This window comes from Lepisosteus platostomus, chromosome 18 (assembly GCF_059453375.1).
Source record: "Lepisosteus platostomus isolate fLepPlt1 chromosome 18, fLepPlt1.hap1, whole genome shotgun sequence".
In the NCBI taxonomy this organism is placed as follows: domain Eukaryota; kingdom Metazoa; phylum Chordata; class Actinopteri; order Semionotiformes; family Lepisosteidae; genus Lepisosteus; species Lepisosteus platostomus.
The window spans coordinates 1279570-1305123 of record NC_142628.1 but is presented as its reverse complement, the minus strand read 5'-3'; the positions used below and the strand labels follow the sequence as shown (position 1 = coordinate 1305123).

At 37.4% G+C, this 25554-nt stretch overlaps 1 long non-coding RNA gene across 4 annotated transcripts in view; it reads right to left on the bottom strand.

The window, feature by feature from the left end:
- Window positions 1-24048, bottom strand: part of LOC148645427 (uncharacterized) — a 61388-nt gene extending 37340 nt beyond the window's left edge. For all 4 annotated transcript variants that reach the window (XR_015928077.1, XR_015928078.1, XR_015928075.1 and 1 more), the window contains exons 1-3: window positions 23796-24048; window positions 21589-23515; window positions 16220-16336 (exon numbers count right to left, since the gene is read on the bottom strand). This is a non-coding gene — a long non-coding RNA (uncharacterized LOC148645427). The remainder of the gene's footprint in view (window positions 1-16219; window positions 16337-21588; window positions 23516-23795) is intronic.
- Window positions 24049-25554: the final 1506 nt, after the last annotated feature.

The window sequence follows — 25554 nt, the reverse complement described above, 5'->3', positions numbered from 1 at the left end:
AATGCAAGATTCCCCAAAAAGTAACCACTCTCCCTTATAAAATTAAATCACTTGCATTTACATTTTTTGTTTCCATCCTAATTGGCCACTAACACAATCTTTTGGGTTTACATATTCCTTGTTTGCCATTGTGCTGAAAAAACATCTTAAAACTACAGAAGAGTAAAGCCATCATAAGTCAACAACGTAAATTAACAACGTATGACATTCTCCACATTTAAACAGAATCATCAGAAAGAATTTTAGAGACTTTGAAAGTTGTTGTGAAATACACTACAAGCAGAAGTCACATGCAAAAAAAAATTACTTTGATTGAATATTCATTCCAAAATACAATTTTTTTGTATACTACGAATGTGTCTATTAAAGAAATGTTTACGTTAAAATACACACAGTACGGTATAGGGAGCTACAGTAAAAATCAATTAAATTCAAGTTTTAAAATATGCTGAGAAATGTTTAAAATTCAAGACATTATTAAATTTATCAAGACAAATTCTTTAATCCATTAATATGTGCAAAACAGGAAAAAAATACAGTACTCTATATCTACATGACATACTGCTTCAGAAGGAAAGGGGTACAAATTCTTTAAATTGTTGTTTTGTTTTAATTTGATGTATCGGTCTGCCTAGGCAGTCTCCTTTACACTAAAGAGAGGCAGGCTGATTATGTAAGGCAAGTCAACGGAGAAATCCTTCTCTGTGCACGTGTCTGTCAGTGCGTTACATGTGACTCATAATACTGTCATTCCAGAGCTTCAGAAAGAAACTGGGGACAGCCAAATGCAGGCTAGTTTGGAGCGTACTTTTAAAACTTTGTGTTTGTTTAGATATTTGCCCTCTTCTACACTTAGTCCAGAGCAAGTCCTCCAAAAGACAGCTGAGAATCATCAACACACACATGTCTCCAGACCAAGGGGGCAGAGAGCAGCAGGTGACGGGCCTTCAGCTTTAAAGATCCAAGCAGTTAACGTCAGTTAGAGTATCCATATAGTAAACTGTGTCAAGTTAAACAATGACTTTCCCAGTGACTTGTGATTGGCGCCACAGGTTAGTTTGTTGAGTAAAAATACCAGGTTCTCTTGCGAAGCACGTTCGTGAGATGAGGTGATATACAGATGCCGTTGACAGAAACTGTCTTTCAAAAAATAAAACGGGGGATTTTGGATGTTCATTCTGATATCGTTCTAAAAACCACTGGTCACTCCTGGGGTGTTGAAAACACTTATAAAACACACATAATTAAGCCCATACAAACAGCAGCTTGTCTCATATACCTGGTGTACATTGTGTCAGTTTGGAGAACATACATGTTGAAACACGTTAGTGTGGCAACATAAAATTCTGTGACAATATCCTAAGTGCCAGGCTAACTCTTCTGCGCTGCTAAGGGCCTAACGTCACAGCTGTTGGTGGCTGTATAGATTTCCATATCATTGTGGACATTCTGGACGCTGTCTTTGCGAAAATAAGTTCTTTGGCCAATATGACACTGATGATGATCATGAATGATGCTGACCAACATAAACATGTAAAAAGCACTTACATGCACTACAATCTCCCTCAATTAAAATCTTATTCTTTAGTATGTCTTTAATTTAAGTACTGTCAACCAGTTATATAATTTCCTAAAGTTTCCACGGTTCACTTAAACCCTCATGACATACTAGAACTGGCTGATCTCTCAATGAATTCCCCTTTTTTCTCTATTACTGCATTCAAATTTTCCCCAGGACAATGTTAGGTCCCCACACCCGATGAAAACAGGTCCAAAGCTGAAAGAAATATAGTGAACTACTCAGTGAAACAAACAACATCCTTAAGAGACTTCATGATAAAGAAAAACACAGACAAGCAGAAACGGGACTATAGACAGTTTTGTGATTATGTTACCTTGATTATATTGATTTTTTTTAAAGTCCGCATTTAAAAAGCAGGTGATGTGAATTAAGTAAAATCACTGCTTTGGACCCAAAGGATTAGCGACTGCATGCAACCCAATACATAACTAATAATTTTGAGCCTGTCCTGTCTAAATGTTTCTCCAATTGTTTTAAAGCATACAACAGAAAAAATAATTCTCCAGCAACACAGTCTCCAAGCACATGGTTTATTTGATGCTAATTTTTCTTAGAATAAGGAATGTGCTGAACCAAAATGGGAACATATGGATTGCACAGGCCTCAGTGTTAAGAGCTTTGGCAGTGCACTTCAATTTTGCACTTCTTTTTGCACCAATAATATCGCCAGACTCACTAACTTCAACTCTGTCCTGAGATCATTCGATTGTTAGGGGAATGACCTAACAGAAATCAACAAATCAGAGATTGAACCACAATGTCTACTTGAGTTTTACAACTTCTAAGGAAAGAAAATAAGCAGCAGGAAAAAATACCTTCGTTACCGTTAATCAATGTGTTTTAAAAGAGCAAGTGGTGGTTTTCTGAAAAATCCAGTCAAACTTGATATAGACGCTTTTAAAGATTCCATTCTGATTTGTGTTGGGGTCCCAAACAAGTCACTACCAACCAAATGCTTCCACTAACTCTTAATATAAACATTCTTATATTTTTCCCAGTGCCTTTTTCCGGCAATTTTAGGTGTTTGACTCTAATACTGTCAATTACACACAACCAGACAGTAATTTTAAAAAAATAAACAGAACATTCTGGGACAGTGTAGTTACCTTTTGCTAACTTCCCACATTTCTCTCATTTTGTAAATATAGGCATCTACACCTACCTAGGAAACAATTTTTCACAAAAGTAACTATTTACCAGCATTCTAAATTTATATAAAGCTTTTCACCACAAAGCTTCAAATTAATGAAAACACAGAAGACATTTAATGAGCAGATAAAAATAAAAATTTGCCGTTACTGGAGAACAGATTAAAACCAAATCTTAGCTCACTAAATCCAATCCTGCGTTTCGCTATAATATATTGTATTGTAATAGAGAAGATGCCCCCAGTTTACAGGATCCCACTATTACGTTGTCATTTGAACTTTCATGAAAACCACACTGAGGTTTAGTTTGTCTGCCTTACAGCTAGACTTTTCCACCAGATTGAAAAGTATTCCTCTTTTTGTTCTCACTAGATCACAGGAAATTAATAGAAACAATTTAACACATGGCCACGTTGAACAAATACTGTGTCTTCAGCTACACTTGTATGTCAATGATATCTCTTCTGCACTTATCATATGTACATGTCATAGATTCGTTCATTTTGATGATGAGTAGTTAAGACTTTATAAAACATGAATTTAATTTTACAGACTTGTACAGTTGTGAACACCCAATCACACTTATCTCATTTACTGGATCTAATTGTCTGTTTTGGCTGCAGAACGTTCTGACCTACATCTGTAATGCATATTTCTACCCTATTTCTACATAGCAATGCCAACCCGCTGGACTCTCAGGACTTCTTCCATCTCCACTTAAGAGGCATATAAGAAAATACCATGAAGCCAAGTCATCATGAGACCCGCAATCCCTTACAGAGGGTTTAGTACCTAACAGTTACAATTTCTAGCATGACAGCTGGCAAGTGAAGACATTCACTGAGTCTGAATCATCGGACATGGTTATATGCTAAGCAAGTCTCAGTAAAACTTGTATTGTGCCAGGCACCTCCATCGAGAGCTCTGAGAGTGCAGGCCGACCTCTCATCCTGTGGACATTACGAATAGCTGTTGCAGTTCAGTAGGCATTGTGCACACTCAAACACTCCTTTTGAAACCGCGAGGAGCAAACTGAGAGAAGCTAAATTCTAAAACACAGATCCACGGTCCAATACAAAGTCTTTGAACTATAAGCTATAACTGTTCATGACTGTTACCACAAAGGTTAATGCCACTTAAAATAATTAAATGCAATGTAAAATGAGTCATTTCGTGTTACTGCGGACTTATAAGTCTAGATACCCAATTAATCACGTGATGATTCAGAAATTAGAGAGTTTAAACAGCAAAAGCTACTGTCAGGAAACTCATCTTGATATTTAGATTCCAGGAATACTGATATTGCTATGTACTGTAGGATTCAGAAATTTATCCTACCCATTGAGTAAATGTGTTAAAAAAAACACATCTGAACCCTGAATGTCTGCTCTGGATGAGCTTAAACTAGACAAGAATGTATTTTTAAACATTTGGCCTGTTGAGAATTTTTGTTCACTTAAAATAAAAAATTGAGCCAGTCTGCTAGAAATTATTATTTCATTTTTTTAATTATTTTTAAATGTTGATTTAGTACTTTTTTTGGAGCACAAATCACTTATTTTCAAAATTTAGACCTAAATTATGGGACAATAGCTTTATTTTCCCTATTGAAATATTATATATTAAGATTGTGATTTTTAAGATCAAGACAGGTCACTAATTAAAATTTCTCATTTAAAAGAAACAATTGAATATTTTCAGTAGCAAAATGACATAAGTAAAGGCATGCCAAATACATACACAATTCCAATTGATAGTTTGTGTTTTATGTTAATATTTAAACTTACCTAGCCAATAAATTATATAAAGATAACTTGGAACCTATTCTTTGATATGTCTTTTCAGCTCTTACTCTTTACCATTTAAAACAGAGTACAGTATATATATATTTTTTAAATCCAAGTCATTCTTATTTATAAAAGAAACGTTTTAGTTGTGAAAATATAGACTGATAGCAACTAAGACACTTGCTTAAAAACCTGCCTTTCTGCAATTAGTAACAGTTCATTAATTTATGGGCAAAACTTTATGTTTGTCTTAAGTATAGCTAGGTAATGATAACTTTTAATTTCTTAAAAGGTGTCTTGTTTTGTTAAAACTGAATTTTCCACACAATGGTTAAAACCTTGAATCTTTTTTCCAGGGCACTATACTATTGATTTTATCATTAATTAAAATCAGTAATAAGAATGGAAAAATGTGCAACAATGTTGTTTAGAATCATGGAATGTTCTTTAAATTAAAAATTAAATTAATTTTAAATTTAAATCTTTCATCCACACAATTCTACACACTTAGCATATCACTTTAAATAAAAACACAGACCTTTTAAATAATATTTAACCGATTTCAGGCAATTTGCTATTTTTAAATGACAGTGGGTATAGGTTTTCCAAATAGATAACAAAATGTTCCAAAGTTAAAATGGGCTGAACTGACACAAAGACAAAAGACAGACACTAGCGACACATCGACGAGTTCACAACTAAACATAAAATGCTCAAATGTGCCGATCACACAAAATACAGAAAAAGATCAACTGTAAGTTTCATTTCAATTTCAATTTTAAGAAAACTGCACTTCTTGCCTTCAATATAAACAAGAACAGTATTATACATAATTTCTATAGCACTGTACACTTTGCAGATGAAACTGTGAAACTAACTAATAAAGTTAACCTGAATGTGATTAGATGTTACAAACTGGTCAAGCTATAAAGGAGACATTGTTTGAGTAGAAACCAATGTACTTTTAAAAATATAGTTTGTCTAAGTGCACAGCTGAAAAGAATCGACTTGTAAATGATTGAAAAGGTTTCCGTAATCTTAGTTTGCAGTGCTCTTAGAATGAGGATTATTCATACCACAAAACAATACAATTATTTCCTACATATCACATTTAGATTTTTCTCAATCTGTTTTAATGCTTTCTTATTTCTCAAATTGATTTTCAGTATAGCATACATGGTAATACTGTTCGTCATAAAGATAAAATTGCACTTGAAATAAGGAAATAATAAGTACTTCACAAACAAAAATAAATAAATGAGCTTTCCAGAATGTGGTGACTCATATATGGATCTACTTTGTTTTCTAATGTTTTATGTACTGAAAACAGACGTGTATTCTGTTCCTCACACGAGGTCATTATTGTGTGATTGAAATCCAGGTGTTAGTTTTAACCACAATAAGCATTTTACGTTAACTTACAACTACTATACTTTAAAAACTAGAATTTAATGTTGTTCTGTAATCTTTCTTCAGGACGTCAGGAACAGTTTGCTTCAACTCTCGAATGAATATGTTCTGATCAAGTAGGAAAAGATGAACGACCTCTGCTGTGAGTGTGATTAAAGGCATCCTGGCATTTTCCCTCAACTTCCTCTGTTTCAACCCCAGAGACGGAGAAAGCCCCTGCTTTCCCAAATCCTGAGGACCGCTGAAGAAAGTGCTGTCCCTGCCCCCACATTAGAATGTTTCCCAGTATTGTCTCAGCTTCGGACATGTTAAACTCCCACCAAAAACAAGGGAATCTGAAAATAATTTGACGTGTGTCTGGCTTTTCGGATGTATGGAATCCATGTTTCAAATTTAGTTTTTTGCATCCTATCTTAGATTTAATGCTTTCTTGTTTCACACATGCTTAATGATAAGATAGAGCTACAGCAAAGACAACTAAGACACAAACATGGAAAGTTAGACTCTTCTCCTGCAGTCTGAACACGAGAGAATTTAGTTTTAATCTCCCCAGCACACAGGAGTCCCAACCTCTCTTAATTAAGTCTCACCCACCTCTTGCTTTCTCTTCGCTCTCTCACACATACACATAGTACTGTATATACTGTACGTAGAGTTACAGTCCACAGAGGCAGTCACTGAGCTGTTGGCACATCTAACTGCTTAGAAGCACTACGAAACCAAATACACTGTATCCCTAAAGGCCAGCACAAACCTACACCACTTCTTCAAGGAGGACTAAGAATAATGTTTAATTAAATACTAGTAACTTAATATAATTATTAATTAAAAATCTGTACAGTCATTCACATACATCCTCATGACTGGCATCTGATTTCTAAAGGCGTGAGGCAAAATTACACAGGCTACACTCTCCTCTTTGCTAGGCGGCTGTCCTGGTTTCGGGAGTCCTGTCCTGTAGCTGTCCAGCAAGGTCGTTTGTTGTTGAACTGTGTCGACAAGAACAAAGCCTTTGTCTTATGGACCATGTGACAGATATTTTGTCACAGCTTTGTCACCTAGTGTTTTTTTTTCTTACTGGCACACTTAGAATATTATAACTACTTGTGATTCTATGACGACTCTTTGTCTAAGTGACTTTTTGTCTAAAGGCTGGCCTGCGGGTATTTTTTATTTGCCTGAAACTTAAAATGTAGATGATTGTGTGTGCTGCCAGTTTTAGCTGTTACACTACAGTAAGGTCATGCTATAATAAATAATAATCATGTTCCTTTCACTTGGTAACTTAAAGGACAATGTACTATTGCAATATGGTCCAACATGATGAAGACACTCAAAACAAAGATATCCGACAAGAATAACAAATTGTGTGAACATTCTTTTTATAAGCAGTTGTGGTGTGGAGTGTTTCTGTAGAGTCACTATTTATTTCCATGCCTGTCTTTTGGAAACATGTTCTGTATATGTGTGAAGGATGGGCTGTCCTATCAACTCAAATAATTTCTCTTAGGATAAGAAAACACCAAATGTGAACAAGGGAGGCTTCTCCTATCACAGAACACTCTTCTCCATGAGATGATCACACAGAAAGAGGCCTGGTCTTACGAAACCCAACACTGGGATGAACAGATATCAGGGCACAAGTGAGTCCTCTTTCTCAGCAGACTCTACTTTAAAAGTCAAAACCACAAACTGGAGTCAGGCTAGGTCCTACGAAGAAGGAAGCCTCTTTCTGGACTGCCCCTTGCTCAGTCAGTAAAGGTCCATGACCAATATTCCCTGTAATCTTTAACGCTCACATCCAGGAATGGGGAAAGACTCACTCAGTCAAAACAGAAATCCACATGTTTCTGCTTGATTTCACAGAGAGAAAGTTTTATAGCTGTTGTTTTAGCTCTTTACTCACCACTTAATTTAATTACCTAGTATAGTTTATAAGGGAAATCTTTGACACAGAATTTCTAAATGCCCTTATTTTTTAAATGATCTTACATCCATGGCGATTCATGGAAATACAGGGTTTCGGGACATAACTGGTACCATTTACAGAAAATATAATTGAAAAAAAAATCACATAGCATAACATGGTATTTCTAAAATGTCTGACAGCGAACACTGTCTTGAGCTTCATACACTGAGGACAATAAACAACCCAGGACAAGTTGTGGACATTGGTCAAAAAAAAATTAGAGTACCCGACTGCTTCACTCCATTTCCATGATTCTCAAATTCCAGATCATAAAGAAAATGAGCAAAGAAAACAGGATTATACATCCAGCACAGCTCTTTAAGTAATGTTCCTGTAACATTTTCTTTTGTCATCCTAACACTTTTCTGTGCTTGCAAATCCACAGTAAGGTCTGTTCAACATTTTATCGCATGCCGATCGATATAGACAGCAGGCCTTTGGGTCCCTCATACAGGGACCAGTGTTTATAAAAGGGAAAAGTGATGCCAGCAACACCTCAATCTGTCCACCTGATCTACCCGTGTCAATGCTTCAAAGGGACAATGATCTTTACACTATGACCACAACCAGCAGTAATAAAGTTGACTAGTCATGAGAAGAACTAAGAGACAGGTGCATGGAAATAAATCCACCCAGCTCCCCTTTGTCACAAGGGCAGCTTGTCCTTGTGAGGGCGATGGCGAGCTGGAGGCTGTCCTGGAAATAAGGGCCGCATGGTGGAACTGGGCTCCCTGAACAGGGCAGTCCAGCGCAGGGCCACAGGGGAAGAGACAAGCTCAGCTGCCAACATGTGTTAGGGAGGCGGGAGGAAGCTGGAGCTTCCAAAGAAAACCCATGCCATTAAAGGAAGAACATGCAGACTCCGCCAAAAAACGACATCGGAGACCAGAAGAGCACTGCTGGCCTTGGCAACACAGTGTTGGCCACAGAAATCCCAACATTTGTTTATTAAATCTTTTTTTTTAATCTCTCAGTAAAAAAAAACAAAAGACTGCTTTGAAAGTTTTTTTGGGCAAAAGCTGTATCAGATCTATCTCTCATGGTCTTACACCGCTGTCAGAGCAAGTGGACTTTCTGTCGATAATGATATATAAAGCCTTTTGACTCTTTCGTGTTCCCTACAAATAATAATGTGTTCTTGCACTAATATCACTGCATGTGAGCAATAATATTTAAAGTGTAAACTACACTGGTAATAAGTCATTTGAGGACCTCAAAAGTAGTAGAAGAATGAAGCAAAAAATGTTGAGATCCACAGAGCCTGTCCCGAGCTGTCATACCTTCATTGTCAAATGTCTTTGGCAGGATCTGAACCAGTTTTATCTGTAATGTTCATGCACTGGTTTCAGTAAAGAGTGTTGTGTGAAGGCATTATAACGATGAACTCTGTGAAATAAAATATACACTCACCTTCTGGTTTAATAAATGCACTGGATTCCTTTAAGAGATTACAATCTTCAGTCAAATATGCTAAAGGAACTGTAATCTCTTGCAAATAATACTAAACAGAAACTACCTCTTTTTCTGTGCAAGCTGTTCGACTGTGGAGACTATTTCTGTTTCCTGACAAATTAACTATTAAAAAGCTATATTTTGTTTTTTCTTCCCAGATCACTATATCACATTTAAGAAAAAAACAGCAAATTAAAATTGCTAATGTCATAATGCGTAAGACATGTTCAATGACCTATCAGTGCAGATATCACTCATGACAGCACCTTTTAATTGAGAAACACTTTTTTGGGAAGATGGGGTGGATGGTTAATATTAAAAGCAAATGCGTCAGTAATGTTGAACACTTCTGGAATCGTAAAAAAATGTTCATTATAAAAGATTTACACAGACTGGTCACCTACTTAGTGCAATCTGCTATTTTCTAAAAAACGTACATAAGCTAATTTATCGGGAGAGCATTAAGCCCTTCCCACGGAGTGAAGGGCTTGTGTTAAACTTGCGGGGCAGTGTTCCTGAGAGAGGTGGAGGGGCTCTGGACAGGGAGCCCCCTGAGAAGGAAATGAGCAAAATGCTCTTAGTCTGTCGGCTGTAATTTGTGTCACACATGGTATATGTGCAACATGTGACCAGGTTCTGCTAAATATAAGAAAAATATACTAGAAAACAATAACTGAATGATATTTCAACTTCAAAAGCAGTTCATTTAAGAAAACATTTGTTTAAGTTTTCAGTTCTTTTAGGTGCCGTAATACAAGTTGTCTAACTCCAGACCATAAGAAATTTGATTTGTGCATCTCCAGAAGTCGTACATTGAGATATACAATAGGAGTCACTGTGAAATTCCCCACACAACAGCAACGGCAACAACCCGGAGTGTGTGGGTCTATGACACTGACGGCAGATTCACAGGGTGTCTGTTAGTCTAAACCTCCACTTTATTTCTGGCTTCTTCATTTTCAATTTTCAGTCATATTTTATTTATTTTCATAAATGTACACATTTATTCAGATAAAATGCTAACTTTTTTTTCTTGCTTTTTTCCAATAAAATAATACAAAGCATTTTGTAATTTGGACCCATAGTGCTCTTAGTAACTGCTTCACAGTTGTGGGACATTTTATAATCTAAATTATAAAAAGACAGAGCACAATAGTTAAAATTACAGGTTGCTTTCACTCAGACTCTTAAAACGTGACCAAAGGGACAATTTAAGATTAATGGAAGGAAAAACCACAATTTATACTTTAGAAAGCATCCAGAGTTTTTGAAGCCCACAAATACATGTGTTTTAAACACATTTCTCCATATAAAAAAAAAAAAACATTTTTTGTATGTTCTTGCTACAACTTGTTGAAAAAAGCTCCCTGACCACATACTGTATAACTCATGATCCCATAGACAGAGTTTGAGATAAACAACACCAAAACTCAGAAGAGATACACAAAATTATATTTTTTCTATCTGTGCAATTGGACACAGGTTTTGTACCTCATTCTGTGTTTTAGCAAGTAGGTGTGAACACCTTCTTTGACTAGTTAGACCCTCTCAGAGATGCATTTAAGTTTTGGGTGACTATCAGCTTAAGAAAAGTTACAGGTTGCAAAATGATCATAAGCCTATTGAGGTCACAGAGCTGACCGTACTTTTAACCCTGACAAGCCTACAATTAATACACACAAATAAAATACAAAACCTATATACACTGTTCTTACTATTGATCAAATTATGTTTAAATATATGAATGGTTTTAAAATATTAAATAAAATGTATCAGACAGTTAAGGAAAGTTAACACCCGTATTTCCAAATACATAGCAGTTGATGAATTAATGTATAAATTAAACTAAAGAAAACCTTCCAAAATGTCCTTTGGTTAATCCTTTATCATTACCTTACTTTAATTTTAATACCTTACATTAGTTTAAGTGTAGTGTTTTAACATGTTAAAGGAAATAACTAAAGCAGTTTCAAGCAATTATTTTTAATGCGTGTGTTGAGCCCCCCAAAAAGAAACTATAAAAATATAATGCCAGAACTCCAAATCTATTCTTTTGTGTTTGTACAGTATGTTTTTTAACACGTCACAACAGTTATTAAATGACATACTGTATATTCTATAAGTGGCTGTTGTATCATTCTAATGCATCTTACTGTTAGCATCATTTAGAACAAAATTTAAAAACTTCCTACATTTACAGTTAAGATATTTATTAAGTTTGCTTTTTCATGTCATTTTGACAAACCTGTTTTTGAACAAAAGAGCTCATCTGCCTCTGTTCTCTATGAACACCTTTGCTCAGATGCAGTTTATGGCTCTTTGGGCAAAACAGCCTTTTCTAATATGTAAGTCTGTCATTTCCTCAAAGACCTTTAACAAAACTTCATCATAGTTTATTTTTGTTATCTATCTTCAAGGTGCAAATGTGCAATTAATCTATTAAACCTCTTTCAACTTCCCAATCAAAACAGCACTTGCTTCATGTAACAAGCTTTTGAAAATACTGCATAAAACAGAAATAGTTCCTAAAATTCCATAGGTTTTTAATTAGCAGAACAGTCTCAGCACCTGTCAGTTTTATGACTCTGTTCTATAGTGCAGTGTAATAGTGTTGTATTGCAAACCAGGCTAGTATCTTACCTAACGTAGCTACCTGCACTGTACCCTGCATTGCATTTCTAAAACACTGTGTAACTTACTGAAATCCATATCTGAATATTGTTATATTATGTTTAATTCTGTCTGCAGCTGGTAAATTGTTAAATCCTTTTTCTTCGTATTGCACTCTGTAACATACTGGTTTTGATATACTACTTTGTGCCAATTTACCTACAGTAAATGCAATGAAATGGTATTATTAAGTGTAATGTTTATTAGTGCTAATTAATATATAATAGCAACAGTAATAATAACTACAATACCAAGTGGATTTATACACAGTACAATTAAACATTTTGCACCACCCAGACCTCTCCCTGAAGCACCTACACTCCCTCAAATGATAGAATCCATCTAAGGCTGCGAACGTGATATTTAAAATTAAGAGAATAGAATCACAACACATACAGTATGTTTTTTGTCTAGATGTAGAACTGCACTGAAGCAAAAGTTAAACAAAATTCAAACAAAGACACGTTAAGTTCCACATGTATACTGTGACTCGCCAGCTCTAGACGAGAGGGTATCTATAGCTGGCCATGTTACTTTTTCTCGTGTGCTCAGAGAGAGCCTGATATGTATCAATTTTGTTTGCATTCTGTGAGTGACTTCCCTGCAGGAACAGCTCTTTTATTGAATACTGGGGTCCCACCCTCTGATCTCCAAAAATGACCAGCTTCTGCACTGGCATAGTGGCTCCTCTATACAAGTGCAACAGTAAGGAGTAAAAAACAAAATACAGACAACTGTAAGTCATGCACTACAGTCTTTTTATCAACATTTTTTCCCTAAACTGGTGACATTTATTTTGTTTCACTTCAGACGTGCATCCTGTTTCATGCATTTTTTTTTCTTCGATTTTGACGTATGTGCATTTAGTTTCTAAAGCACAGTTTGGAATACGTTAGTTATCACATTTGCATTTCTGGACAGCCAATGGCTCAATGCTATTTTCAGCAGTCAACTGCTTCTGTATGTCTGCCTCAATATTTGGGGGTATTTCTGCTCCTAAAGTGTCCACCTAAGGTGCAGTAAAGGTGTCTCTGTGTTCCCGATACAGCAGCCAGAACGTGACGTGTGATCAGTGCTCTTGGGACATGTGGTAGCATTTTACTTTTGTGCAGTTTCTTGAAGATTTGTTCTTCAGTTTAATATTTTTATGTGTTTATATGTACTGAAAAGTGCTAATATTAAAACATAGTAAATGAAATGGTAAAAATTAACGTACGTAAATCTACAAGGCAAATACATATAATGCACATGTATGTATTTATATATACATAAACACAAGGAAAATTATATTTTTGGATTCTTCCTCCTGCTAGTTTTAGCTTTTTATGTTTCTGCTTTTTGTTTAGATTTCAATTTTCACCTTTGTTGCATTTCTGGCAGTTTCTATTAATTGCAATTTATGCTGTAGTAGGAGCGGCTCTTTACCTCTAAGTAAGCAGATTTATTTACAAACTAGAAAAATAAATGCTGGAGAATAAAAAAGCTAATTGCAGCAACCTTATCTTCCATTATTTTGTTCACATTTTAAAGTACTTGCTTGTATAATAGGGACCCTCTAGTTTCACAGAAGGTTTGAGACTCCATAAACAAGAAAAATAAAAGTCCAATTTTTCTATTCTACATTTACCTTCCACATATCTCCTTTACTACGATACTATGACTGAATTTCACTTTAAAGGTGTTATTATTAGCGGATTTCATAATTATTGTTTTAATTTTATCTGAAAATAGCCATATTTGCAAGTTACTGGCAATATACATTTTAATTTTGAAATGATAAAAAAAATAAATTCACTGGAAATTACAAGGATGTTATCAATATAAATGCCATGAATGTAATTTTTTAAAACAAGAGCTTTTGTTTGCAGCTGTAGATTACAATGCTAATACAAAATAGTTAATCGTTTTTAGAATGCCTTTCACTGTTTTTTCAAAAACATATTTATGTTCTATACTATCTTTATATGGGACACTAAAGAGAGTGAAGAAGCAGGCCTGTTTTACCACAACAAGACTTGCACAGGATTTCACTACAATAGAATAATTACTTAACAGAACAAATTTGTCGGCCTTTCACATCTTAAAAAGCAAGTTGTTTATACCTTAGACAGCAAGAAAGTGCTTATTCTGTAAACCCTTATTTCTGTAATCTACCTTCAACCTGCCAAAAACTAATGTGTCTTTTAGCAGCCCAAGTTCTCTGTCCTGTGTAACTCTCATAGACCTAGAAAATCAGAGTCAGTTTCCAGAACACCTGCGTTAAGCACAGCTTTGAAGGTTTCAAACAAGAGGAGGCCCTTGGGCCTATCTAGCTCTTTTCCAAGTTAGTATTTAATTGATCCAAGGACCTCATCCTGCTATTTCCTGAAAAGCCAGAGTACCAGTTTCAAAAACAAGGAGTAACAATCACATCTTTAAACACCATCTGAAATCCATGCCAGACTGGTGAAACTGATGCCCCTCAGCACTGTGGTACACTACGGGCCTGCTCCTCACAAACATTAAACAGAAGGCCACAAATTAGAGAATTTCTATACTAGACCCAGTAAGGTGGCGATGTAGCATCTTAGCTCCATCTGCTTCAGTAACCTAATCATCACTCCATCTCTGAGCCTTGAAATCGTATGGTGGAATTTGCGGAAACTCAATACATCCTTCGAGTTGTTACACTTGTTGCCTACAAACTTGTATTACTTAGTTTTCACATGAAAACATAAATCCTCTGTTGCTGAGGAAATTAATGTCAAAAACTAACTGTCAATATAAATATGCGGGATAAATTGTTGATCCCTGTCTTTGATTTCCTTTTCGTCATTTAAGGGTTTTGTTTACACTGGCCATTAATATGAAATTATAGTCCATCTGGAGCAGACGTAGACTCAGAATGAGAGCTCTTCTATATATATACTTTGGGAGACATAATGTGACTCATCGTCTTATCTCATGCTGTAGCTTGTAACACGGTTGAAATTTAGTACTCGTTATTGTGCCTAATCTACGAAACTCCTGTCGTAACGGATACAAGTTAAGTAAGTGAAGACAAAGTAGGAAGAGAACGAGTATTAATGCCCTATAGCCTACTCCATACACAAATACACGCAGTCTATGCACACTGAAGAAAACACAATTAACAATCTGCACCAACAATTTTCATCTTCCAGTTTCTAGCATCCAAGAAATAACACATTTTCCAACAGCATGTGTGGCTGCTAAACAAATCAGTTTGAGCCTGATTGAATCTCTTTCACACTTCTTGTACTGAAGGCCCACCATTCAATCTCCTGTCCTACTAATGAAACGTTAAGGCTCAAGGCATGTGGGATTTTCTTAGAAACAAAATAAAAAGTCAAAATTCTGCTTTTGAGTGCACATTAAATAAATTAATTAGTCATGTCATGAAAGATAGCTGCTATCCTTTGGAGCGTTTTTGCAGAGATTCACAAATTCCAGCCCTAGTTTCCAATGATTACAGCTGAACTCAGTCTAATTTTACGAGCGAGATAGAAGACTTTCAACATCTACATGGCCAGTGATTTCACAGGAGCGATTTACCAAAAGCTAAGTTCCAAACTGAAGAAGTTGCCTTGAAACACTCACTGGACTTTTTGGGTGGAAAACACATTCCAGTTTTGCAACGTATCTGAGTGGACGAGTAGAAGATAACTTTTGGTATCTTTTCTGAAACGTAATAAGAGCTCATTTACAATTTCATGCTTGCACTTTGAAATGCAAACATATATTTTTGACTTACCACTTTAAAACACTGCCACCTTCACAAGAAATCAATCAATTAATCTCTCTTTGTCTCCTTCAAATTATAGCACAACTACAAAAGCTGAATTAACTTTGAAGAGTTTCTCTCTGTGTACTTTCTCTTTGCCAGTTTTTAAGGATTGGCTTTTGGGCTTCTAGCCTTCGGGCTTTAGAACATTGGTTATGTGTAAATCTGTTGGCTTTGATTAGTCTGTGTTAGCCTATGATTGCTGTCCTTAACTTTTGAAAAGCTGTACACACACTGAATGTACAGTACAGGCTTAGTCATGTGTATCTCAATTCATCTATGCTTATCTAGATAAACCTGACCAAAGAAATTCGCTTCACTTAAACATTAAAAACAAGGTCTCTTAAAACAGCATTATCCTTTATAGTAATTTTGCAACAATGCCTGTCCTTGGAAAAGAACATTAGAGGGAGCACTCACCTGTGTCCTGGAGAAAGCTGTGGATATATAGGATCCTGGAATCCTTTCTGTCTTTACCGCTGAACTTCTGGGGAGCTCCGGGGACACCAACCACACGAACAGCAATGCTGTTGTAGCCTAAAGGAAAGTAAGGGTGAAGTGAGAAATCTGAAAACGTGCTTTTCTCGCGAAGAGATGAAGCGATACGTTCGCGAGGAAATGCTGTACTTTTTCGTTTTTAAATAGTTACCCTGAACAGCCCAGAACTGACTCTAAAGTTCGTAAAGTAACACGTTTATCTTCTGCGGGTTAGGGGAACCAGCTACTCACCGGCTGAGGACTAGCGCGTAAAGTCACCCACGCCGTAACAAGTCCTGCACACCTGCACAAAGCGCGTGGAAAGGTGCTACAGCTCGGCGGCTCTAGGGTTAAAAACTCGCTGCTCCAGGTTCCTAAAATGCCTACTCGCGTACATCATTATAGATCTGCCTGCTCAAATGATCCCTGAACTGAGTCCTTTGGGAAACAAAAAAAAACTGCACAACGTGATACTTGGAGGAGAAAACAAGAAAAAGTTGCCCAACAAGGGGCACTGAAATAATTTCACAGCATGACAAAAGAGGAAACTACATTAACAGCCAGAAAAAAAGATAAAAGCAACAACAGAACCACACAACTTATATCAATAGCTTTAGGAATTAATATTCTTAAGGCGAAACAAAGAGTGAAACAGGTAAAATGTAATTGTTTTTTTCTCCACCTATATGCTAAAAAAGTATGTTGTTTTACCCTCCTTCCACGTTGTGTCGGGTTTCACATCAACAAATTCAATATTCGCAGTTTAACATTTCTGTTTCCATTAAAACTGACCGGTTGTTTGTTACATGTGAATCATCATACTTTACACATCTTTGCGAGCATCACACTATATCCTATAATTAACTCCGTACAAAGTCACTTCGTAGGCATGAAGTTAAGCTCTCATATTTAAATTTTCAAGATTAGACCCGTCTGTATGAATAGCTTCTGATATTGGTAACAGCAGGAGGCCAGTCAACTTGGGAACAAGAGCAAATAGTAAGCGATAAAAGTTGAGGGTTTGGTACTGAAGTAATCTTTTTAAACTTAAATATCGTGATGTATCACTCAACTGAAAAAATAAAAAGTGAGCCTAGACAAAAGTTATGTTTCTTCCTACGTTTCTCCACATTTAAAACAAGTTATCTTTATTCTCGTGAACCAAAGAACAAAATCGGATTTCTTCCGAGCACGTAGAGGAAAGGAGGAATGGAAACAGGTTAGTTTGCATTCCTTATGTCCTGTTAAATGGTTTAAGGGGGGGGGGGGGGGGGTTATCTTTTTACCATTGAATCTACGCCACTCGAGAGAAAAAAATACTTTTCGGTTGATCTATCAGAAGAACATGCTGAAGTCCGTATACAGACTGTAAAAATAATAATAATAATGGAGTTACTGGTGATTCTAAAACATGTTAAAGGCTATGGACAATTGCAAGTATTAACCCTGCAATTGAGTCAGTGGGTGATCAGTGGAGATTGATTTACAGAAGGTAATTTATTGTGAGGTTATTGTTATAATTATTATTATTGATAACATCATAATCATTTCTATTCCTGTCAGTGAGTATGGTCTTATGAAGACTGACGTCCAGTGCCACAGTGCTTGTCACTAACTCGGCCAGTTTCAGTTACAGGCTACGGCTCTCCCCAGCAACTCTTGCGTGTTGTGTGGGGGTCGGGAGGGGACAAGAGAGTAGGGGCTAATTAATTAATTAGGAGAATAATTGTGTATTTTTGGGGAAGTCACTATTATGAAGCCTCAAAGATTTTTATTATTGTATTTTTTTTAAGATGAGGAACGGTCAGTCACATAAATTATGTATGCACTTTGTTGTTTTTAAATAACACAGTCATCACCCTTTGTGACTAACGTGGAGTGTCATAAAATGAAACTCACGTTTTTCAACTCTGCTTGAACTAAGTGATTTGAACGTTATGATTTAAATAGGATCACACTGTTGCGTGTCTACTAGCATGCTGGATTTCAAAATCCCCACCAACCTGGGCCTTTTAAAGGGACGTCTTTTACTTTGTAGACCACCGGGCTGTTTGTCCATTCAGTGGTGTTCAATTGTATCCACTATGAAATAACTTAAAAGAAAACACCACACCTCTGTGGAGGTCAATTTTTACAGACGTATTCCTTTCAAATAAATACGTTCTTCCTCCCAACAAAGTAACAATATTTATAGTTTTCATTGTCACAACCTGATGACACGTGCCATCCTCAGATCCAGTTATGCTTCTCGGTACAAGTCTGTTTTTTCCCCTCAGATTCATATAGAAGTTAAGTACGTCTCTATTTATATTTCCCTGGGTATGAGCTGATGTTAGGGTGTGTGTAAACTTCAGTAATGCTCATCATACTTTTCAATTGTGTAGAGTGTTAGGGTCTTATATATAGCACTGTGTGGTTGTGTGTGTGACTGTGTGTGCTTGTGTGTGTGATTGGATACACTCAAAGATAAGTTAATATTACGATGGAAGTCGTATTTATTTCTGGCCTAACGCTCCTTACCTCTTGTTTAATAAATAGCAACAAATTGATTATTAATACAATGATTATGCTAAGAAAAAGTATTAAAGCTGTTCGTGGGTTTATTAAAAATATACAGTTCTGCTTGAAATAAAATAATTGATCAAGAAAGTAAACAAGCAGACATCAGCATAACGTTAACAGGTTTCCATACGTAGTCAGTCACAGCTCAGTGTGGAATGGTGTTTTGCCTTTCTTAAAAAAAAGGCTTGTTTTTGCTTTCGCGGTAAATATAGTGTCATTAGCTTGTTATCATTTTACTCTTCTGAACAGTACCTCAATTGAGTTTCAATCTGTTTTGTCTTTTGCAGGAGAGGGGGGTGTTACGTGGCTAGGTTGATGTGACAATACAAAAATGCATCAGGGCTGGAAAATTGAGGAGTAAATACCTGACCATTTGATCTGACGTTATTTTTGCACAGGGAAAAATATGTTTTGTATTTCTAATCAATTAGCATGTTTACCCCGTTATACTCCTCTTCACACACGGCTGACTGCTGTTCTGTTTGAACGTCAGCTTTTGAGAGTCAGCTGCGCAAGTTTTCCAGAACCTAAGTGTGGAAGATTCTAAGAAATGAAACTCGATTAAATAGATGAAATAATCACATCAGAAAAGGAGAGAAAGAAAGACACGTGTAGGTATAGAAAATGTGCCTACAGACCTGCGTGAGGGGGAGATGCCGTAGTGTAGTGAAATATAGTGTGTGTCAGACAGTGGCCACACAGCAGGTGACTGCGCTGTCTGCTTCGTACGACATTATTAAGAGGAACTGCTTCTTTGCCTTGTTGAGCATTTATTTTAGATCAAATTGTCAATGTCGTGTGCATATGAATGTATGGAGATTAACGGCTCGTGTCGAATTGTTTATTCCTATGTATATTTTTTTGCTGGGCTAACATAGTTGTTGGATTGTCGTGCCTCAAACTTTAACCGTGTTATTTTTGCTGTGCTGTGTTTTCTAAAGTGAGTCTTAGCACTCTCACCCCGGCTATCTCCCGTATTCCCATGTGCAACTGAAACATCCCGTCAGCGTGGGGTCATCTGTGTATGTGTCTATTACTTTTATTATTGTTGTTGTGGTGATGGTTGCTTTTTAAATTCTGACATTTTATTTTTCTTAGGAAAGTACGGGATTTACGTCTTTTCTTTTGACAATTTGGAAACATAATTTTCAAAGGAGGATACAAAGTGGACTCTTAAGAAAGTTGGGAACTTAAAAAAAAAACAAGCAGTCGGGCGGATACTCGAGGCTGGGAGGGGAAAAGGTAGAGTGGATCGTTTTGGGGAATTTGGAAAAATTGGAAATCTGAGGGGTTTAACAATAATAACAACACGAAGGGGTTAAAAAATCCAAGAAGCCAGCGAAGCGATCACTCTTCGGTTTCACGTTCGAGTCGGCGAATGCGCCCTCCGCAAATGCTTTTTGGGGTAAGGGCTTCCCGGCTTGATAGTTATAAACAGCAAGCCCAGACCGCAAAAAGATTCGCGAAGGACATTGACATTCCTTATCCAGTCAACCCCCACAAAACATCCAGAGGGCACGGGAGTCCCGAATTCTTCCAAACGCCCCAGACTTCATTCTGTCCAGCAAACGGCAAGTGAGATGTTGGAGCCTTTTTTTTGCGCTCAAGTCTTTCTCCAACTCAGCGCGGTCTACTAGATACAGGGGTTTTCCAAAAAGGCCATATCCGAGTCCCGGTAACTAAGCGCTGGTGTCCACGGTGTTTTACTCCTTCGCGTTAGTTTCTTTCATTTTGTTACGGACGACGATGCGGCCGTTTTAAAAGTGCTTGACTTTTTTTTAACAGTGATTTTTTTAAAAAATGAACACCACTGTTCTAGTTGATCTCAGTATAACATCCTCTTGATGTGTCGCTGGAGGCTGCAGGAGCTGCTGCTGCAGCCCTGTGAGCTCTGCGTGAAGAGACGCGCCCCCCCTTCCACACTGAATAAATAGAGACCAGCACGGCGTCTCATTGGTTCACACAAAAAATCGTCACCCACCAATCAGGGCCCTTCTCACATCAGGACCCCCCTTTTTGAAAAAAAAAACACTAAATTGTATCCCACAATTTGCGATACTGATTATATGAAAAAAGATAAAATTATTTACGGTTGACCAATTGATTTCTCTTACTTTTATCCCCACCAATAAGACCACGAGAGACTGTGCAGATTATTCTACATCGCCATGCAAATCATCTTGTGAAAGCCATACCATATACATCAGTCTTCCAACACAACAAAAAAAACAGTAATAATAGACATACAGAAGGATACAGAGCTCATAAACCAAGAGATTACTTTACAACGACCTTAAAAGGAATGTATAGCAACGTTACGCAAAGCTCAGACACAAATATAAACTACATCAGAAGCATCTCAGTCAAAAGTCCAAAATCCCTGTCCAAGATTCATTAAGAACAAGAGACTGGTAATACAGGACAATGCAACAGTTCGTTTTTTAAAAAAAAAATAACTATAATATGATATAAAGAGATGCAATGTGACTACATTAGGTACAAGAGTTTGCATTTATCACTATAAACAGATGTTATTGTTTTTGTTTTGTTTTCCATAACAATAACAATAAGGAAAATTACAATGTAAATTTTGGGATACTGATAACCTAGAAGCAAATCCAAACTTCGAAAATGCAATCATTCAACGTCAATGAACTCCTTCAAAAGTGCACCCCACGTCCAAGTTGGCGCAGAACAATTAATACGCGTCTTCCAAATGAGTCAAAGGGTTTTATTTAAATCCCACTTACCATTTTGATCCATTTCCTAGTCCTTTTCCTTGCAAGGCCATGCTATAGTTTTGTGTTTTCTTTTAGTCAGAAAACATTACAAAGCCCGGTATCCCTTTCTCTGGAATTGTATATAAGTTACTGTACTGAGTGGGAGGGTCACGATCTTGGTAATTCTGTATTTCTGGATCACCCAACTCCCCTTCTACAACTTGGTGCAAGGGCAGTAGAGGAAAAAAAAAGATCCAGCCCCGATACCACCCTGGTGTTGTTTTGATTGGGTGGTCTTTTCATTTACGGACGTCTCAAGTAAGTCACGATTTCCCCTCTGTTTCGAATGTACAGTGACTGGAGCCCCTGATGCAGCAGCCAACGCGCATTACTCACTCTCGCAGTCACGACTTGGAAATCCGCGCTGTTTCCACTAAAATTACACCGCCAGCATTGAATTATTTAAGAGGATCCTGCCCTGTCTGGATTATGCGTTTTGGCAGAATGGCAAGGAGTTTATGAGAGGTGAAAACAGATAAAAATGTATTTTCGCAGTCAACACACAAAAATGCACGCACCGACAACACCACTGGGACACACAAAAAAGGCATAGATAACGATTGTGACAACTGTTGTGATTTGAGAACGTGGAAAAATAGCGACAGCAACAGATTCCCACCCTTGTCTTAATTTGACGAGGCTGTAAATACGACCAAGAAGCACGGGATTAAAGACAAGCAAATATCACGGGGGGAAATGGTCATTTTTACATTGCAAAATGCAAATACATAAAGCAAATTTTACGAAGATAGCGTACCAGTCTCCATTTAGCAGAACAAAAACGATCACACTGCATTACAGATTGAATTTGATTTCTAAGACCAACATCGATATAGATGTTTCCGTTTCTTTTAAAATCCTGCTGTTTCACAGCCCCTGCTTTTTAATGCAGTAGCTGTTATAGTATAAATGCTGAGATGTGGAACTAGCTCACGGATGTGATTTGCCTGCGTGTGTTGTTTTACATTGCTGTACTCTAATACTCAGTATAAAGTTACCAGTTCACACAGTGCACAAAACACTAATAATAAAGAGGTCTACAGACTGGTTGAATTTGTTCTTTCTCCCGCGAACATTGTGCAATTACTTTTCTTGCTTAATGATTATATATTTATATATATATACTTTCAAAGAAATGCAGTTGTTTCTCGCTCATCGGGGAAATTGTCCTTGGTTTAAGGAAGACCATAGGGTCATTCTTAGTGTAGCACTATCGATTTAACACAGCAAATTCCATAGCTACAACAACAGCATCGCTGAATGAAAGGGACAGACGGCAGTTTAACCTCGCCACCAACTCAGGCAGTAAGGCTATGACTAAGAATTTCAAACGAAAGGGATATAAAATGCTGTGGTATGCCAAAGATTGGAGTACTTACAGAAAACAAAAAATGATGACGTGGGTGGGAGATTAATCCGAACAGTGCTGCCTATAGCCTCCTGTTTTTGAAAATCAACATCACCAGGCAGAATCTCTTCAAAAAGACGCAAGCGGGAAGAATCTGCAAAGCAGACTTTTAAGCGTAAGATAAGCCTACTTTTAATTTGTAGACACAGTTTAACAGCCGTTAATAAGGAGTTTCTAATACTGTGCCGCTGGACAGCTCCTCTGGTGACAGTCTATTGAATTGCAGCCTTGGAATTTCACCGAAGTGGAATTTGATAGTTTCCAAACGCGTTGTTCTGCGGGGACTACGCGGAATCACTACCCGCCGTTTCAGTTATTTTCAGCACCTCCACTCTGGACAGCTCTCGGGTCCCCCTTGATTCGAAGCTGGCGTGTTCCCCCTTTTCCGACAGCGCTTTGCGTGTTATGTTACTGTTCCGTTTCGGACTGAAAAGGTCGAGTGCTCTTTTGCGCCCATCAGAGGGGTTTCCATGAGGAAGCTTTAAAATTCTTGCGGGGGAAAAAAAAATGTGAAAAGGGACTCAACAGCGCCGACAGACAAAGGAGTTTGCAGCCGCTATTGATTCACGGATTTACCGTCATGGTGATTCCCCATCTGCAAGAAAGGCTGGTTTGATTTTATACACATGCATAAAAACAACCGCCCCAATAAAGACATGCATAACACGACAACACGCACACTGGTAAAGGAAGGAGACGGAGAGATCATGCAGAACGCTAAACACTCAAATTATTTCCTAGGAACCTTGCACGTGCACGGATTACTTACCGGTGTGAGAAGACGAGCTGCAAACAGGAAAACACAAGAAATAATAAACTCATATATGTATGCGAACGCATGTCTGCATGTGTATGAAAATATGAGTGTGTGAAAAGTAAGCAATTCATCCCCTGTTACTGTTGCAAACATCGCATGCCTGTCCAAGTTTTCTTAGAGTCGCGCTCCTTTTATACAAGTGCAACCCTCTATCTATTTCTGGACCACGATCAAATCCTGGTGCTATTTTTAGTACGCAGGGAAAAAAAAACACTCACAAAGGCATCTCGCAGGAACGTTACGTGAAAAGCATTAAATGTACATTAATTTTCCTTCTCTAACTGCACTACAGCATCTGACTTCCCTTCGTTGCATCATTGCAGAGATTTTTTTAAACCGAACGCCTTCTATTTTCTCTCACTCTGGGTCTCGTTTCTCAAGCCAGACTACTTGACTTCAGTGATCTCGTCCTCTCTCTTTTTTGCCGGTTTAAGTCTGGATGCTGTCCCGTCCGAAATCATACCGCGAAACGATTAAACAGTTGCCGCTTCAGTGAGCATAAGACCGGTATGGGAGAAAGAGAATAAGGGAGCCTTTGTTGTGCTGGTTTGCAAGGAACACGTTAAAACAACAATAGACATTCCCACGCAAAACCCTTTATTTGTATTTTTCAATAATACATTTATCTTGAAATGTCATTTCAAATCGTACGGTTACGTGTCCGTTTATATTGTGCATTTTATGGCGTGATACATTTAGCTTACAGAAGATTCAGTAAAATGCAATAATTAAAGCTTGCTGCCTAGGAAAAAAAAGATCTTTTTCTGCTCAGGGCTGCGTCAGTTACTAGGCATTGACGTCACGTTTAGATTCTCCCACTTTACAGCCTATAGTTGATCATAAAAGACGTCTCTACTGGACTCGCTGCTTTTCCAGCTGTTATGAAATTTGCCCCCCAAAACACTGCAGGTGAAACGAGAAGACAAGGGTCGGTACATACTGACATGTTGTTCCACTGCGTAATTATAAAAATTAAGACAATGCGTTTATTTTCTAATTTATGAATGCAACGTTTATTCCCCCAAGCCTTATACAGCTGAAAGAACGCGAGATCACATCCCTCTGTTTTCTCTCTGTCTGGGCAGCTGTTCTCTGCACGAAGGCAAAGCGGTATTGATAAACCTTAGGGCTCATTCTGTATATTTGTCAGGCAAAGAGTCTCGTTTCCCGAAGTGACAATAACAGAAGAAGCTATTGCACTGGCTTTTCTGCTGCCTGTGCCCACGCACGAGCCGCGCTCTCCCACGGAATCGACTCAGAAGAGCTTCCCACAGAGTATCCGTATTGCATCGGAGATAGAAACAGCAACAACAACAACAACAATAATAATAATAATAATAATAATAATAATAATAATGAGCAATTTGGATATCACTATTTGTATCTTACGGGTGATTACATAGAAAATGGCCAAATATCACACAAGAACTATGTACGAAACCTGAGTGAAGATTCTCCTTTTTTCAAATATAGTCTGTATTTCTACACTATTTGCATTCTTCGAGTCGTCCTCGGCAGTCACGAGCAGTGTGATTACAGTACTTTATTTAGAAAGCACGATTTCTCTGCACACAGGGGAAAACGTTTTCTTGAAATAGACGTTTTAGAAAAAGGGCAGCGCCTGTCGCAATAGGTTGTTGCTATTTTTAACCTACAGTATATGCACGACTGTTTTATATGCCCAGCTCTGCAGGCTGAACAATGCTGAATG